Below are 20,434 nucleotides of genomic sequence, written 5' to 3'. Positions count from 1 at the left end.
TTAAGACTTCTTCGACAAAGAAAAGACATTCACTACACAAAACTTCATTTACATTTAACACCTTTAATATCTATGTGAAGTATTTTGATATCAAATAATGGAAAATGCGCGCTTTTCAGTAAAAACTGACATATTTCTTGTTATCCTTTAAGAGTTATACGGGTTTCAGACTTAAGGCTTAGCCATATAACGTAATTGCTATTATTTCTTATCAGTCAAACTATTTTGGAAAATATAATTTATGATTGGATTGTAAAGGACAAATGACCTAATATGTAGATTCTGAAAAGCAATAAAATTGGTTGCCATTTAGGATTCTGAGACCTTCGGGAACTGGGCTAAACCTCTAGTGTGAAGACCGCTTTAAACAACTTAATCAAAACCTCGCTCGTAAAACGAAAATATTCCGTAGAAAGTATTTCAATATATAAATCTAATAACAATTTTTTTTAGTATACACAGACGTTTAATCTAACATTATAATAGCAAGAAAAATTAAAATTTATATAGTTTTTTTAAGCGGACGTCGTATAGATTTACAAAATTGCAACAAACATCACAATTGAAAATTATTAAATGATTTTAATAAAATTAATAACCGTGACTTTCATAAAACCTGCCTATGTAGCAAAAAGTGAAAAAAAAATGTTTAGTTTAAACAGGAAAAAGTCTCGTAATATATTAAAATATAATAAGAAAATGGGTTCCGTATTGCATAGAAAGTTGCTGTTTGCGTCAAAAAGAAAAGAAAATTTTCTCAAGATTTTGAATCTAATTTATTAATCATTTCTCACTGATTTTCTATTATATTTTTTTCTAAAAATTTTCAGAACATTTTCTTCATGACATCTACCTTTTTTCGTAAATTGTTCTCCGATGCGCAGACTATGGACTGAAGTAAACTGAAGTATAATATTAATATTCAAATTTTACTACAAGATTATTACGAAATAATAATGTAAAACTTCCCACCAGAATAAACTTTATTGAGAGACTTACCAACTCTGCTGTTTGTAAGCCTTTTTTTTAATTCTACCGTTCAAGGATGATATTTATTGATCGGACTTAAGATAAGACCTTTTACGGGCTTCAGGCCTAAGGCTTAGAGCCTTGACAGACATGAGGATTAGCCAAGAGACAGCTTAGCGCAATTATATTAGAAATAATGGTCTAAGTGCATTTCCATCATTTTCCACTAAGTCGTCTCTCGGCTTAAGTCGTAAATGTGTCTAGGGCATTAGCCATATGGTTTGACTTCCCTTATTTCTTATCAATCAAGATTTTTTGGGAAAATTTGACATAAGATTGAATATTATGGATAAATGATCTAGTTAATTCTGAAAAATCAATAAAATTGATAACTATTTGGAAATTTGAGACTTTCGGGAAGTGGGCTAAACTTCAGGTCTGAAGTCGGCATTACGAATGTTACGAACAGCACGGTAGTGAAGCCGGTCACATCTACGGTACTTAAAAAGATAATGCATTTATCCACATAGCACTGATACTAAACCAACGAACAACTCAATAACAAAAAATAATATTTCTTATACGATTCTATGACAAAGTCTCCTATGGTCGTTATACACTTATGAACAGCTTGCCATAATCTTAGGTTCTTGTTCTTACCTGAAACAGTGTTCGGAAAATCATATAATTATCAGTATATGATTAATAATTTTGTAAATTTTCAAAATTTGTTTTAGGCAAGAATTTAAGATTTTTGCAACTGTACCCTGCTAGAGATATTATTAGTGGATTTTGAGTAGATATTATTTGAGTTTCATTTCAGAGTTTCAGAATGTGTAAAACATTGTTAAGAAAAATACTCTTAGAATTGATTAAACAGTAAAACCAACATTCTCACCTGATTTCTATGTTATCCTCATTAGGTCAATAACTCCTGTGAACTCTAAATTCACTCTACTCATTTACTTGTGCTTTTCCTCAATAAAAATAAATAATAATAATACAAGGGAAAATAGTTAAGAAAAATACATAAAAATTTATTACTCTATTAATTTCCATTGAACATAGATCATGACTTTTTGAATAAATTGACTTCTTCACCTGAAAACTCACTGAATTTCCTTTCATTTCACTTTAGTGCAATTTTCCAGTGAGTAATTTGAATGGACTTCCAATTTTCTCTTTGCTTAGATAATTTCGAAGAGATTCTAAATGTTGTTTATATATTTGTAAGATAGAGAGAGAAAGAACTCCTTTTGAAGCAAAGGTGTGCGTAAAATGGCAATGAAAGAAACAAAATAAAATTTTTATAAAGGAAAAATCTTGGTCAAGAAGTCACACACGATGTTCGTGGAAGTGAGAAAAAAGAATCCATTCGGATGGATTGAATACGATTGTGTAATTTTTAATGAGTTTCCTGGTTCGATTTCTGCGCGAGAAGCAGAAAACTTGCACACAGAAGAGTACATTTGGATGTTAAAAAATTATGAGCAAGAAATGGAGAAGTATATCTCTTCTTCTTGGATAGAGGTGCACAGATGAATGCATCTCCATTCAACTTTCCCATCTTTTGCCATCACCATTATTCAACGGGCTAGTATACAACAATTGGGTGTGAGAGACAGAGTAAGAGAATTTAATTGCTTATTCTATGAAATTACACTTCAAGACGTCGCAGACATAATTTTCTCGTGCGAAGATCAAGCAACTCTCGGGGTCTCTGAACTCTTCTTTCTTGGTTGTAGATCTTTCCTCACCGACATTTTTGCTCACAACTAAAGTTTTTTAAATGAATGTCTGGGCGATGGAAATGATTTTTGATGGTGGAGAGGAAACAACTTGATAGATCCTTCTTCACATTCACTTTTTCAACTGCAACATTGTTAATGCTTCTTTTAGAGTTGATTTCTTCATCAACCATAATGATTAGGTTTTGAGAGAAAAAACGAAGCTCCAATGAGATTTGGTGTCTCGTGACTTGGAATTTTCCATCCAAAGTCTCATCTGAAAATCAATCATTGGACACTGTCCTTCTAAAAGATTCCAATAATAAAAACTCCGCACCATTCCGTGGAATTTTCGCGCATATGTTCGGAAGATTCCATCGAAATGTAGGGGCGAACATCGGAAAACATTCATCTTCCACTCATTGAGTACAAATTTTTTGATATATCATCGCGAACCAAATGATTTTAGAAAAATTACGTTACGCTGTTTGTCTATTCAGGTGTTACTAGATCGTAAAAGCAAACAGTTAGAGATAGCACCTTGAGGCCATCGTCACCTCATTTGAGCGATTTAAGGTTTATTATGCAGATCTTCATTTGGCTTTCCTATTGGGAACTTTTATAGGCGAACATTTCCTCCATATTCACAAATGTCCTTGATATTCTTAAAGTTTTTTTCAAGATCAAACATTTGTGAGTTCTGAAAATCCATATCTCCATCGACGAGGGCAAGTTTGGATTTGTTGATAAGGTGTTTTGTAGAGTGTCAACAGGACTATCACTCACGGATAACTTTGGTTTTCAATAAGGGGATCATGGAGAGTGATCAGCGAAAACGGCCTACCCTAGAGAGAAATAGGCATCGATTAACTGATGTGCTAGAGCCTCAAGTGGGTCAGTGGATAGAGTAAGTGGCTCTATGTCTGTGAGGTCTCGGGTTCAAAGCTGAGCAACAGCAGAAAAAAGATTTGTCATGCTATATTGGCTTTGAATTCCTCCAGTGAATGAATGAATAGTAATGCCAATAGTGCATTGGCAAAAAAAAGTGAACTGACCCCTGGCAAAATCTTATCTTAACTGATGTGCTACTCTTGGTTCATTCGCTAACGCCACTTTTTCACTCCCAGATTGGGTATTTTAATTGCTCATAATATACAGAACCGATTTCAAGCGCTTTTAACCGGTAAATCAACCGGTCATAAACTGATAATTATTTTTTACCCGAAATTCTATTGCATACTAAGGCCTGGAAGTAGTACGGATATTTCCAGGCCTTAGTATGGAAAGTTTCATGTATTGATGATCGACGCGAAACAGTTTTTATAGGGATATTTTCCTGACCCGAGAAAGATTGACGGCTGAAAAGCTATATATGTCCGAAAACAGCACCGTAAAGTGATCATCAAAGACCCCCGAAAAAAAAAAGAGAGAATTAAATGACTCAGATGGACGTGAAGATTTCATTGGCGTTGAGATCCCAAAAAAGAGAACCCAAAAAAAGTGTGTTTGCAATTGTGTAACAACTAATAAGTATGATCATGCTGAATGTAACATCTAGAAGATGGCCAAAATTAGGTAAAGGTGAGCCACTAAATTATTTTTCAAAAACTCCAATCGCCATACACACACTTTTGCATGGGATGCAACTTTTGTGATGCCACGCTTCATAAATTGCAAAAGCATCCACCTTGAGATTATTGGGATCTGGCTAGAAAATCTAATGATCTCTCTTTCTCGCAAAAACATCTTCAGAGCTTGTCTTCAAGTGTATCCAATTTGTGAGACACTCGAGAGCAAGATTAATGCATTTCAAATTGCAAATAGTTCATGAATAAGAGTAACACTTTTTCGCCTTATGGTTATTTGAAGGACAAAACTCATATAACAATTAGTTTATTTTATTACAAAAAAGGGGTGAGAATGTGTCTCAGCTTTGCGGAATGCTCAAACTTGTCTCTTGTGCTATATTGCAAAGATACAGTTTCGCATTTGTAAACTCTAAAATCAATTATTATTGGTTCATAACTAAGTGCAAGCCATTATTATGGAGGAACTTTGACCTCGGGGTAAATCCTGATCAAAGTGGCTGAAGCAAATTCAGAATCTTGCCTTGGAACGCTTAACATTTTTTAATTTTCATACTTAAACCAAGAAAAACCAGAGAAAATTGTCAAACCGGAACTTTTTTAATTGTTTATTTAAAAACATTCTTATTTTGAGGCAAAATTTGAAGCAGTGTACGGAAAAGCAGACATTTCTCGACACGAAACCAAATTAGAAACATGAAGAACAGGACATCCAACCTCGAAACGTCGTGAATAATTAAAGAGAAAAAAAATCAAGAAAGGTTTATTTTTTGTTCGCCATTTTCTACAACCCATATCAGATCGAAAATTCATGCACAATTTTGATTTAAACCTGGTGACAAAAATTTTTTTTAAAAAATTTTCACAAAGACTGGTAAAAATAAAAGAATCCAATTGATCCAAATTTAATCCTTTTGCAAAGGATGGATCAAAATAGCATGTTCTATTATGATAAATGTGCATTCAAAGTGTGAAATTTGATCCTTCCTTTACAAAAGGATCAAGTTTGGATCTATTTGATCCTTTTATTTTTACCAGTAAACAGTTTAAGTTCAACTTAAAGAGAATTTCATTCTGAAATGAATAAGCAATAATTCACTTCAATTACTTTATAAGTTTTTTACTGCTCGAACTCCACGTGAGAGAGCAGTATATGTAACCCCTGGATTTTCAGTTATACTTCGACCGCTTACAACTTTCTGCTATTTTGGTAGAGTTTTGAAAATCTGAAGTTTCGAGTATTTCATGGTATTTGTCCGTCTGTCCGTGCGGCCGTTATCACGTTTAGAAGCCAAACGGTCAGAGATAGAGACTTGGAACCTGTGGAGAACCATAAGTCGGTCCAAGGATCATTAACATGCCGTTAATTCCCCCGCCCCATATTTTTCGAGAGGATTGCTCGAAAAAGCGTCATGCGATTTTTTCATTTTTGGATATGTTTTATATGGGCACTCAATGGGTCAAGTGGTAGAGCACTCGCTCTATGCTGCAAGTGTCCCGGGTTCGAATCCCCTTTAGGTCACCAAGAATTTTTCTGGCGTTAAAGGTGTTCGGATTGCATCCAGTGAGCTTCACTGCACTTGATTCCACGTGCATGGGCCTGACAACCTCATTCCGTACAAGAAAAAAATAATAATGCATGTCTAGAAATCCCCTTGTGGGAAGGCCTACTTACTTCATGGAATGTTGTGCCAGCATTATTATTATTATTATTATTTATATAGTAAGGGAAAGCGCGCTACCTTCAGACGATCAATAGCTACTCCAATGCCTCAAATTTTCAGAAAAGAGTTATGGGTGAAATCTGTAACAAACAGGTTCTGGTCTAAATCCCAAACGCCAAAATTCCGAAAGCCAAAATCCCGAACGCCAAAAACCCCAAAATGCCAAAATCCCGAATTCTTAAAAGTGTCACAGCTACTCCCACGATTGGAACCGAGCTTGCTGGAGGCAAAGGGTAATCTTCTGTGTTTTAGGAAATTATTCTAAACATTTTCCTCCTTATAATTTCATCACTTTCAGGATTTTGAAAATTCGGGATTTTTGCTTTCGGGATTTTGGCGTTCGGGATTTTGGCTTTCGGGATTATGGCTTTCGCGATTTTGGCTGCCACCGATAACAAACATAGAGCAAAAATGGAATTGTCCGAAGCTTGAGTCGTCTGAAGGTAGCGCGCTTAGACCTAAGGCATTAACAGTATGCAAATATTCCGTTGAAATATTTCTAATAACGGTTTTTGAGGTCAAAGGTTAAAAATGCTGTAGGAACGCATTTATCAACCGAATGGTGTCATGTTTGGACTCGTTGGAAAGTTTTTGGAATTCCTGTTAAACCTGAACCGATTCCAATCCGTTATGAACCAGTAATAAACTGATTCATAATCGATAAGTAATTTTTATCACAAAATTAATTTTTTTACGTGTCAACAGGATGAAATAATTTTAGTTGACACTATTTCAGACGCACTCTAATTTTTATGATTTTTTAAACCTTTAACACGGCTTTTCACTCTATCAAGCGAAAAACTAGAAACTCAATATGGAACAACCATAAGATGATTAATTTCAGTTCTATGATGAACTTTCATGATAAATGTGCATTGTTTAAACTAAAGTGAGGACGAACCTTTTTTTTCCTTATGTCTATTTAGCCAATAATTCATAATATTTTATGAATTAGAAAATGCATTGACAATTTTATGGAGGCATCTCACAGCAATATTGAATAAATTTATTATGATTTTATATTTACCATCAAATAACTATGTATTTAATTTACCATATAAACATCTAAAATTAACACAATTTATCTTTGCATTATATCCCGACAATATATTATACTTTCAAATGTTCATTTGTAATATGATAATAACAAGTTTATCCTAAACAAATTTGCATTGATTAAAATGTTACTTTTATCGCTATATTAGAAAAAAATTATCGAAATTTCTTATCGGATTATTTCCTTTGTATTTTTTTTAATGTGTTTTATATATTTGGGATACATTTCTTTAATCTTTCTCTTTGTTGTATGAGATACCCTCTGCAGATATCTTTCACCTGACCAATGTGAATTTGGCATAATTTTGCAATTTAATTGCCCAGAAAGAAAACATTTTTATATGCTAGTTTCTTGACGAGTGTCTATTCAAATTTGTGGCATAAATCTTGTTTGTTTCCCACAGAACGACACACTAAAGACTCTGGAAATGAGTTGAATGAAGAGGCTAGAGACGATTTACCTAATTAGATTAGAAATAATCCCGATAATCTCACTAATTGCCGCTGAATAATTTGCTTTTTAGATTGACGGGAGATCTTAATGAGCTTTACCGCTGCGTTTTCATTGAGCTTTGCAACTTTGACACAAATTGGATTTATTCAATGAATTTTTTCTTTTGCATTCACCACGGATAATTGTAATTTTTTTTAATGAATATTAAACTTTTTGAAATTGTGCGTATATAGAGATATGCTTGGGAAATATTAGCTAAAAATTTGTCAAATGCCAAAACATTCATAAAATATAATTTCAATTTCGATAAATTTTCTAATGCTCTTCAAATTTCTTTCTCTTTCTCTGTTCAGTGAAAGGATTTTGATGCTTTCGATGCTTTGGAGGTGGATTTATCAGCAGAAGGTAAGTTTTAATTTTGAGAATTTCTTTTAATCAAAAACTTGAATTCTTAATGATATCGCACGAAGTGGTTTTAATGAAACCACCTTCTCTCCCAACACAAATATTTATCTTCTTCGTAATCCAACTAATTGAATTTAATTGAATTTTAATTTTTATAACATTTAATGGAAAACTAATTCACATGTCTCTATCCATTCTCTTTTATTAACTATATTCGCTAAATTATGAAATATCTTCCCGAAGAGAAAGAAAAACTATCTTTTTTTCAACTTGCGCATCTCATTATTCTGATAAATTGCTAAAATTTTCACTTTCTTCTGTATTTTTCTTTAAGCTTCGCTGGAAATATATATAATACTATATAAAAAAAGTCAATTGAAAAATGTAATTTTGTGCCCAAAAGGGGTGTATATAGGTATTTGTGTAGAAAGTGATTTACGGGATAGAGAGAAAGGGGCAGAGAGAGTAAGAATAATATGACCTTAATTTTTATTATGAATCTTTACCATGGTAATCTTAAACCGCGAGGAGAAGATCAATTTAAATAGTATTACAAGGAGATGAGATGTACAGAGAGCCCAGGCCATAAACAATTGTGGCCAAAGGGAGCTTATTTGTGCGGAGGTCCACAAAAACAAATGTACTGCAAACATGCAATATAGACCTTTGAGGTATATATTTGAGGGAAAATTTCACTTTGCAATGCAGTTGAAAAAGCCCAGATAAGCTTATGGTAGCTGAGATTCTTTACAGGTGACCTCGAAATGCGTGCAACTCGGGGTGCTTGCAACTCGGAATGCGTGAAAATTCGATTGTGAGTTGAATTTTGGGGGTAAAGAATCGCGTCGAGTAAACTGTTCTCGGCAGTCGAAATGGATGAAATTGATTTGATGAGGTACGGTCCAATGTGGTATAACAAGTGGTGAACGGAAAAGACCTGTCTTGTCTCTTGCAATTTTTATTTTAAACGACGTTTCGGGAATCTATGTCCCCTTCATCAGGTATAAAATAATGGGGAAGAAACACGTAAGGTTTAAGTTCGTGCACTGCTTACACTGGGATCTATGGACAAAACAGGGACGGGAGCTCATCTCCATGCAATAGATAGACACTTGGATGAAATTGGCTCGACGCGATTCTTTACCCCCAAAATTCAACTCACAATCGAATTTTCACGCATTCCGAGTTGCAAGCACCCCGAGTTGCACGCATTTCGAGGTCACCTGTAAAGAATCTCAGCTACCATAAGCTTATCTGGGCTTATAGGTCATTTTCTATTTTAAATAGTCTGAGTGGGATAGACCAACAAAAGAAAAAAAAGTTCATTGAAATCGGTTAATAAACAGAAGTGATAGAGTCCGGTTCATATGGGTATAGTAAGGGTCGGGGTACAGTGGGTTGGGGTAGAGACGGATGGGACCCATTATTAGAATGATCGTGCTCTCAGATACAGTATAGGCTAAAATTTCATCGAAATCCCTTTATAAATACAGAAAATGCAGTCCGGTCAAGACATTTTTGTTTATAGCTCGGGTCAGGGAACATCAAGGGAGGAGTGCGGCCCACCGTTGGAAAGGCCTCCACCCCAGCTACAACATACTAAAATTTAAAGAAAAAGCATCGTCTAGTTTTCGAAATATTCAAAATCGATTAATCGAAAATCGATTTTTCGATCAATCGGACCTTCGATTAAATCGGATAAAATTGGGGTGTCACAAGGGTTGTAGTTCTCCACGAGAGCTTTCCAAAACACCAATTTTTTTTTGGTTTGGCCTTTTTTTGGTTTTGGTCTAGCTCAGGTCAGGGGGGTCGGAGGGGGTGAAGTTTGATATCGATCGAAAGCTCTTAGACCCAGCTATAACATACTAAAATTTGAGGTCGATCGATGCCATAGCGGCTGAGTTATCAAAAAAAAACAAAATTTGGGGGTGTTCCAAAATGGCGGAAGGGGGGGGGGGGTGGGGGGGTGGATTTGCCATCATCAGCTTCTAGCGGCCCAATGTCTTTTAACCTTTGCCGAAAACCGCTTGTCGGTATCTCTTTCCGTTCTCTCTCCAGAAGTCGAAATGTAACGGACGGGACGGGACGGGACTTCCACGAAAATCGATTTTTGGCGCACATGATTTTCGTGATCTATGAGTGTCAAAACGTGTACATCCAAAATTTGGGCCCGATCTGACGAGGTCGGATTTCACCTGTGACCACAAAAGCTGAGATTGTAAAGAATCTCAGCTAAAAATAAACAGATGAAGAAGATTTTGGGTATATACATGCAAGAGGATGATAGAAAGTACGCTAAAGGTGTAATGTCTTTCTCTCCAACAAGTCGATAAACGGATCTGATTTATTAGACTTCAACACAACATTCTTGCTAATAGTTATTTTTTTTCATCCATTTAATACCAAATGACGCGTAAGGCGGTGAAATATCCATTATTTCTTTTCTCATTTGCAATTCTCTTCCTAGTCTCTCTCGTATTTTCTTTTTGTTGATCAATTTGCGGGATTTAGGAAGATCTTGTTCGGACTTTTATGTAATTTAAGTGGAAAACACCAACGATAAATGAAGTTTATATCCGAAAGATATTCACTCTGCCATATAGGACCATAAAATTGACAATTGTGAAATTTGTTAAAGATCAAAATTATATTACAGTTACTTACTAAAATATATAATCATACAATGTGTAAATTTCCATTGATGATGTAGCTTTTTAAAATTTACTTGTTGACTAATAGCTCGTCACAAAAAGTACCTGATTTGTAACATAAATTTTCCTTTCTAAAACCTTCACCAAAGTATCAGACCGTATAAGTGCTGTCAAAGTTCAAATTTAAATTTTTGCAACACCACTTTAGTCAGACTTACCGTCAAAACAAATTAACGTAAGAATTCCATATTCTATGTCTTGTGTATTAAATTGTGAAATTAGAGAATTTGATGAAAAGTGTCTATACAGTAAATATAACTAGAAATAGACTTGTATCATTCTCATCTGGTTTTAAAAAAAATCGAAGATCCGTTTTTTAAAGCCAAAGAAAAGACATTTTTACTACTCGTTTTGTCCGCGTGGTGGCTGTAATACACCTCCTGTTCGAATTTCGAAATATCTCAATGTAAGTTTTTGTGAGGAAAAACAAAGCAATGTCATACATAACATTCTTATTTCATTATAATTTCATTTATAATCATTAAGTAATTTTTCACAAACTTTTTAATGTCATTTTATAAACTTTTCTAACCTTCTTCGAAAATTTAGTTTGAGAATTCGAATTAGAGTTTGGATTCTTCAAGCATCATCGGCATTTCGTTCAAATAGAGTTCAATTTATCCAAGACTTTTTATCCAAGACATTTTTGAAGAATCAAATTCCAGGTGTGACTGGGAAGACTGTATATTTTTTGCGTCCGCCGCCCTCTTAGCATTGGTGATCAACCTCCAGAGTAAAATGGTGGAATAGCTTTTTTACAGATTGTATAATCGATACTTGTATCATACCATGCGCGGATTGACTCATTTTTGCAAAACAAAATAAAAACAAAAAAGAAAAGAAGAAACGTAGGAAAAGAAGAGCAGGAGCAAAACGCTACGAAAAGAAACACCATAAGTTATAATTCTCAAAAACAACAAGACCTACCAATCTGAATGGTATCCAACGCACAAAAACTTTTGTTTTGTAAATACGTTTTTGACTTTTCAATAAGAGTGAAGGAGATCTAAACCCAATCATCTCACTCACTCTCATAAGTAGTTTCGAAAACATGTTTGCAAAATATTAGTAATATTGTGCTCTTAGGCACAAATCACCCTGATAAGTTCACATTTCGATGACTCAGAATATAAGTAAAACAACTCGATTTTTCACAAAATTCGTTTTATTCGCTTTTTGGATGCTTCTTTATACCTTCTACCTTCCCTGTGAATATTATAATCGAAAGACAATTATTTTCAAAGTTATGAAGATTTTAAATATCAAAAATCCTATTCTCTGCATGTAAAATCTCAGCTTCAAATCGCTCTCTTGTAAAATTTGTTTACTGAGAGTTATTCGTTTCTTATTCTGAGCGATCGATTTATAGAATATAATAGAGTTTCATTTGATCTTTTCTGTTATCTCACCGCACGTGTGGCTATCACCGTCTTAGCATCGAGATATATTTTGCAACCGAGCACGAGTTTCTCAAAGTTACCAGCAGAGGGAGTTGGGTATATCCAAGAGAAAGAGAGAGAGACTTGTAGATTAATTTTAAAATATATTAAGATTTTTATAAGAATCTTACCGTTCTACAACTTTATTGAACACCACTTTCGTCAATTTCGAAGGATAATGCACATTTTCGACCCATTTTATAAGTCAATTTTTTGTAACTTTTACAAAAAGTTTTGCGTGGCAAATATTGACAGGGATGGTTTAATTTGTGATATTTTGACTCGCTTTACGGCAAATCTAAAGAGAGAGAGATAAGAGTAAATCTCTTAAGGAAAATATTTTAAAAAAGGGTGGTAAAGCGTCTCACACGAAATGCTCGAATTCGTGACTTAGAGATGCTATATGGGAAAGCGCACTACCTTCGGACGACTGAAGCTTCGCACAATTATTTTTTTTCAATGTGTTTTAAATTAATTTGGTCCATTGTAATGTTATATTTTAATAGCTGATTCAGAAAATAGCTGTGTAAAATCCATTAAGAACATATAGGAAAACATTTGAGTTGTCCGAAGCTTAAGACGTTGGAAGGTAGCGTATTGTCCCCTACCTCAAAAGTCTATCACATTATTGATGAGTTCATAATCAATTGAACCGTTTAGAATTTTTGGACATTTAAAGAAATTCAAAGGCTAATAAAATTTAAGAGTTGGTTTCTTTAATTTTGAAAATTTCGAATTTTGAAATTTTCCACTTGCAATTCAGAGTCTCCTGATATTTAAAGTGAATTATAATAAATATTAGTTTTGTGTCGAAATATAAAGCTATGTTATTTTAACATATTAATTTTTCAAAGTGTTTCCTCTATTTGATTTTATTATGATGGAATTTTATGTTAGAGTGTGTTTACCGTTGTTTTCAAATAGAAATCAAACAGCAAAGAAAGAAAACAAAACAATAATCCGCGTGACTATCGTGACAAATTTCCTCAAAATTAACCAACTCTTCACCTTCTTCGACATCAATTAGTCATCTATGGGAATGGGAAGGTTAAGGTTACAATTTATTTTGGTAGGAGTCTGAGACTCATTTTTTACTTTACTTTTTGGAGAGTTTAATAAAGATGATTGACCTTTTCTGTGCAAAAAGAAAAATAAGCAGGTGTGATTGGTCTTAAGTGGTTTCCGGAAACTTCTGTTTTGTATTTTTTTTTGTGCGTGAATATTTGCTTAAGAGGAAATTTACATAGTTGCGCAAGACAATCCACCCACATTCTCGAGTAAATTAGTTCCGCGATGCAATTGAAGTGAAAGAAGGTGCGCGAGAAAAGGAAGATGAGTAGCTAATCAAGATTTTCTGCTTGTTCTTCCTCAAATGATTTTTTGTGATGGCAAATCTGCCTCCATACACTTTCGAGTGAAGATGATGAAGAGCTTAAAAAAAATTATAGGAAGAAAGAAGAAACTCTATGTTAATTGGTGCGTTTTCATTTCACTCCAATTGATCCTAATTGTCTTCCCGAGTGCCCCGCTGACAAATTAAATGAGAGCATGCGATGAAGGTGAATTAAAAATCTGTTATAAATACAGCAATTGTTAGACATCTCTTGCGCTCTTAATTCCACGTCAATTCCCCAGCCACATGTTCAATGCGATCTCTAAAACAAAATCCGACACAAGCCTTTTTTTTTTGGCGCGAAAGTTTTTTGAGCTGTTTAACAAAAGACCATTTATTTTCACTCGTATCGGTCCCTACCAAATTGAGCGTCTTCAATTGAAAATTTTTAAATAAATTCATGCTGAGGGGCCTGTCAATTTTACGGCCGTTAGCAAACAGATTTAAAAAAAAAAGAATAAACATTGAAATAAACAGAATCCCAAATTACCGTGGGAACACTTTATCATTAATTATAATAGTGCACGCATTAAAATAGCATAATATTAATATCATATGTTTTTACAACAATAGACAATAATTCTTAGTAATTGAGTTTAGATTTGATTAGATTAAATTAGATTTGCATTTCGTAAACTTGTTCCCTCATGTTGCGGTTGTTGTAGACTTCCCATTACCGGTGTCTTTAGAAAAATGGCGGAAAATCTGTTTTGTAGGTCGCATAGGTCGTATGTTTTAATCTAGAGCATATCACACAGCGGCGATTTTGATATTGCTTTGAGGATTTCTCGATTATCGCCTAATTACATATGAATTTTAAGCATTTCCAACCTAGAGTGCAATTCTGAGGTACTTCTAGTTATTACCAGTAGCTCTATAGTCTCACTACTAGCTATTTTTAGAAGAAATATCAATATTTAGGCATTTTTATTATATTAATCACACTTTTTCAAATTTAATTAGAATCATATTGAAATTACTAAAATATTTTTATCTCTTCTAAAAATATAAGTAAGTGAGACTAGAGCTACTAGTCGTGACTAGAAGAACTTTAGAATTGTACCCCTGGTTTACTCTAAAAAGTTTATACTGGTGATTGTCCAAATCCTTATTTGCTGTTTTAGTGATGTTCTCAAGATTTTTTTAAAATATTATTCAAAATAGTGATGTTTTTGAATAAAATACGCTGAAAACAACTCTAATAGTAACAATATAAAATACTCTAATATTAAAATCGAGAGCAATATTATATAAAATCTCTTGATTTTGGTTCCGAACAACTCTCTATAAACTTAATAAAAAGAATCAATTAAAGGTTATTCTAAGATTGCATAATGATATGACTAAATTATTACTATAGATTATCAAACTCCGAATTTACGAATTTGTTTGTCTAGAAATCCAAATTTTTCCTCAGTATAAAAATATAAAGCATAATAATAAGAGAAGAGCACCCCGGATCGGAATGTTTAGAGGTATGGTCGATATTTAGTTTAAAAAATATAAGTCTCAAAATACTTTTTGGTAGTTTTATGTATGCTAATCGATATATTAGTGATCCATTTAACTATAATCTGTGCATTTGATTTTTTTTACAATAAATTTATAAAAAATAGATATAACTGCAAGGTGTCTCACGGAAAATTTATTTTATAATTTAAATCTGAGCTAACGCACTGCATTCTTGTGAGAGTTAAATGGTAAAAAAAGTAACTAATAATTTTTAAAACTTCATTTGAATTGGTGCCACAATATAGTAATAACCTGACCGATCCCAGGAACACTGCCGATCGCTGGTACTCTTCCTTTATACCAATTTATTCTCAAATGCTAATTTTATTGACCCACTTTTTTTGTTTTTCAAATATTATTAAAAAAAATAGAAAATTAAAGTTTCATATTTCAGCTCCCACAAATACGCTATGTTTATTAAAATTAATAATATTCAATTTGGAAAATTATTTAGTGAAAATAATTAATATATTAAAATGGTACTTTAAAAATTTTCCCTAAAAACAGTTCAAATTAGAACTTCGCCTCCTCAGCCCTAAATTTCATTTTGTTATTGTGGTACAATTTTAGAAATCTGAAATTTAAAGTTTTTTTACGTAACGTTGCTTGTAATCTGATCAGTTCCGCTGTCGCTCAATCTAGAGACCAAACGGTTAAAGAAAGCGATTTGGAGTCTTTTGAGGACTCTCCTATAAAGCGGCTCCAAGGACCATTTACATAACTTCCATTTTTCTCCTACCCTAATAACCATATTTTTTGTTAATTTAATAAACGATTTTAAGGGTTTTTATCATTTTCGAATACGTCTTTCGGACAAACCTTCAATTATAAGGTTAAATTTTATTATATTTATTAGAATTTTAAATGGTTTTTATATGATTTGTAAACCAGTTCAAAACCGTATTAAAGTAATAGAAGAGATACGGGAAGGTGGGGCTACATTGAAAATGCTAGTTTTTCGTATATATTAAAGGAAGAATTCAGATCATGCGGTGTTCGTCCGAGGCAGCTTCTTTTTCTCAATTAAAAAAACCCAAATTTTCTCTAAAACTTTCGACCCTTGATATGGGTCTTTACAGAGCTGCCTTTGACGAACACCGGATGATCTGAATCCAACATAATCCGTCAGGTATCCTACCTATAGAATATTAAAGAAACGTAATGTATTTAGCGTAAGGTATTTTAGATGAGTCCCGGTCGAAATCCCGAAAGAGTCAAAACCCCGAATTCTTAAAAGTGTTATATTTACTTCCAGGATTGTACCAGCTCCTGCTGAAGGCAAAGGGAAATTTTCTATGACTTGGGAAATTCTTCAACAAATTGTTTTCCGTATAATTTCGTCCCTTTTAGGATTTTGACCATTCGGGTATTTGGCGTTCGGAATCTTAGCTGCCACCGAGTGTATAATATAGGGAAAACTGGAGCAGACCAAACTCGGAGTAGAACCGAACACTGCAATTTTTTGATTAGATATTAGACTTCAGAGAGCAAGACCTGTATCATAGATATTATAGGAACGCTTGTGCGCTTATATCGTCACTGAATAATCGTCGTAGTCCAAGAATTTCAAAAAGAAAAACAGTGTTCGGTCAGCCACAGTTTCCCCTACAAAACAAATTGTGAATCTACATTAAATTATGACTATGTACAGTTTCCTTTAGAAATATGCAAAATTAGGATTTTCAATTCAACCCCAACCCAATGTAACTTCACCTCCCCTATTTTAATGTTTTTTTTATTCTTTATTTAATGTTTCTCTTATTGCAGTGTATTTTAAACAGTTCCTTAGGACCAGAACTTTTGATTGCCTTGATCCCATCATACAAAGTTTTCCCAATCAGCAATTTGAAAAATACCTTAATATTATGTATTGATTACCCTTCTCGCTAATGAACAATAAAAATTTCGATGAGACTTATGCCCAGCGCACAATAACTTTTGTTTGTAAACATGTTTTCAAAATTTCCTATGAGAGAGAGTGAGATGACTAGATCTAGATCTCACTCACTCTTATTGAAATGTCAAAAACATGTTTACTAAACAAAAGTTATTGTGCGTTAGGCATTAATGAAAGAAAGGAGAGGTAGTTGAAGAGAAATGTGGATAAATAATAAATAGTGTGAATGAGGGTCAGTATTAATTAATTCGACGGCCTCTAATCGTGCGAAAAGAATTCCTTCGTGTGCGATAGAAAGTGAAAATCACGCTCATGTGACAAAAAGACTGTCAATTTTTCAATTTCATTGACTTTTTCTCCCATGATCAATTTCAAATCCAATGTTTATATTACCTCAAGCTGAACCATAAAAAAAGAACTAATAGACAGATATATAAACAATAAATACTGTGAATTATTGCATTGAATGCTTTTTCGCACGATACTTTTGCCACCTGCTGAAGGAAGGTAACACAAAAAAGAGTGTGACCAATAAAGCAAGATCTCTCACAGTGCATTTAAGAAGAGGATTTTATCTCATTTCCCCATCACTAACTCGCGAAGAATGGAAAATATGATTATTGCAAAATGGTTTCCTCGGACTTTACAAAAAAAGATTGCCCTTGTGCCCAATTATGTGGTAATTTTTCAAGACAATTCTATTCGTCCCGGACCAAGCTAACAAAAATGTGACCAAAAACTTAATTTACTTCTTTCGCAGCATATTTTCGAAAAAAAGCCTCCACTTTAGTTCACAAAGAAAAAAATAAAAATAGCATTTTACTGAGAAATTGTGCAGAAAGTGAGATGATTCTCATTTTTCCACCTACTCACGAAAAATGCAGACTGATCATAATATTTATATAATTTATATTTAGTTTCTATGAAAATTTTAAAATCAAATAAAAAATGTAAATTAATTTCTCGTAGCGAGAGCTCTCTCGCTCAAACGAAAAATTTATCGACAAATGCAATTTCGCAATGAAACTCATTGTTGATCCACTTACAACAGGCAGTGTGAGAAGATTTTACTACACTGCTGGCAATAATCATAGCTCCACTTTTTCATACTGGAAAAACTTTGAAAAAAAATTTTTTTGGAAAAAAATAAAAATATCATTTGAAAGTATTTTCAAACCGATATGAAAAATTGCTATTTGAATTTCATATCGTTAGAACTGTGAGTACTGTGATAGAATCTTTATCAAAATGGCGATTTTCGGGTGGCAATAATTATAGCTCCACTCAATAAATTTGGCTTCAGGGTATTTATTTTCAATCAGTGAAGGTAAATATCTTTTAGTAATTCAATTAATAACTTTATTAAGCTAATTAGAATCATTTTTATAAAGTTTTTCATGAATTTTGCTGAAATTTTGTAAGAAAAATGTTTAATGAACAAAAATAAGGGATTAATTAAGGTCTTGAAAGGGATGAAAATTGACAACCAAAAAATTTCCATAAAAATGACAAGACCCTATCACCTTTCATCCGAATTTGTCCATATTGCCGACATATATGCATTTTAAACCACTCCCAGGGCTAAAAATCTCCTTTTGTTAGAGGCAAAAGTGTTCAATTTTCCGTGTTATGCCCAACGCACAATAACTTTTGTTTTGTAAACATGTTTTTGACATTTCAATGAGAGTGAGCGAGATCTAGATCTAGTCATCTCGTTCACTCTCATAGGAAATTTTGAAAACATGTTTACAAACAAAAGTTATTGTGCGCTGGTCATTACAGTCGAAAAAAACAAGTTTTCTACCGAAATTTGATGTAAAACGACGCTGACTGCTTAGTCTCATCATGTTCTGTTGATCCTGCCCCAAAACAGAATTCCAAGTGACTAAGGTGGTCTTCAGAATACTGAAATAAAAAAATATCAAAAAAAAGCTTATTGCAGTTTGATGAACAGAAGGCGTTTTACCTAATTTAAGTGGTACAAAATTAGTTTTTTCGACTAAAAAAATTGATAGGTCTTGTTTTAACTAGTTTTCTGTCTGAAAAAATAATTTTGAACCACTTAAATGACGTAAAATACTTTCTATTCATCAAACTGCAATAAGCTTCTTTTTGATAATTTTTTATCTCATTATTCTGAAGACCACCTTAGTCACTTGGAATTCTGTTTTGGGGCAGGATCAACAGAACATGATGAGACTAAGCAGTCAGCATTGTTTTACATCGAATTTCGGTAGAAAACTTGTTTTTTTCGACTGTAACACGGAAAATTGAACACTTTTGCCTCTAACAAAAGGAGATTTTTAGCCCTGGGAGTGGTTTAAAATGCATATATGTCGGCAATATGGACAAATTCAGATGAAAGGTGATAGGATCTTGTCATTTTTATGGAAATTTTTTGGTTGTCAATTTTCATCCCTTTCAAGACCTTAATTAATCCCTTATTTTTGTTCATTAAACATTTTTCTTACAAAATTTCAGCAAAATTCATTAAAAACTTTATAAAAATGATTCTAATTAGCTTAATAAAGTTATTAATTGAATTACTAAAAGATATTTACCTTCACTGATTGAAAATAAATACCCTGAAGCCAAATTTATTGAGTGGAGCTATAATTATTGCCACCCGAAAATCGCCATTTTGATAAAGATTCTATCACAGTACTCACAGTTCTAACGATATGAAATTCAAATGGCAATTTTTCATATCGGTTTGAAAATACCTTCAAATGATTTTTTTATTTTTTTCCAAAAAAATTTTTTTTCAAAGTTTTTCCAGTATGAAAAAGTGGAGCTATGATTATTGCCAGCAGTGTATTGGATACCTTTTTGCTGATCAACAAACCGATTGAGACCGCAACATATAATATGCCAGTAAGATCGTATTTTAGTTTTATTTATAGAGCTTTTGTGAAGATGTGTAAATGCTCAATAAAAGTTTATTTATCCAAGAATACACCATCACAAGAGAGAAAATCTAATTATCAACTTTATTTTTCACTAAACGTGAAATTTTTATGAAATTGAAATTTAGTTATGAAAATTAAATGATAAAAATACACATTTATTAGCTTTGTAAGAAAAAGACGAGATTTTAAATGGGGGAAAATCTGAAAGTAATGCCTGAGAACTTAATCATTTTTGTATATTATGAGAACTAATAAAAATTATGCGTTGAAGTATTTGAATTTAATATCAATTAAATTTTCTGAAAGGAGTCCCAACATATAGAACCGTAACAGTGACCAAAAAAAAAAGAATAGAAACAAAATGAAGAATATCTAATTAAAACGAAATTCTAATTCTTTACTGCTCCTAATTCCAATTTAAGAGTAATATGTAGGCTAGTGAGAATAGCTTGGCTGTTGTTTTTCATATATTCTGTTGTAAGGACGAGGAATAAACATTAATTAGATCAGGTAGGGGCAACTTTTGAAGCTTCGTACAGAAAATGATGTCTAAATTTCAAGATTTTTTACCGAATGCCACAAACCGAATCAATTATATCAATATGTCAAAAAATCTCTTACTGATTAGCTTTGTAATTTTCCCACATAAAAT

General features: G+C 33.1%; 1 protein-coding gene across 1 annotated transcript in view; it reads right to left on the bottom strand.

Annotated features, from left to right (window-relative positions):
- LOC129805555 (muscle M-line assembly protein unc-89-like) overlaps positions 1-20,434 on the bottom strand; it is a 206,028-nt gene that overhangs the window by 56,684 nt on the left and 128,910 nt on the right. The window lies entirely within an intron of this gene.

The sequence above is a fragment of the Phlebotomus papatasi genome, chromosome 3 (assembly GCF_024763615.1).
Source record: "Phlebotomus papatasi isolate M1 chromosome 3, Ppap_2.1, whole genome shotgun sequence".
Taxonomy (NCBI): domain Eukaryota; kingdom Metazoa; phylum Arthropoda; class Insecta; order Diptera; family Psychodidae; genus Phlebotomus; species Phlebotomus papatasi.
This window is presented reverse-complemented; position numbering and strand designations above follow the sequence as displayed.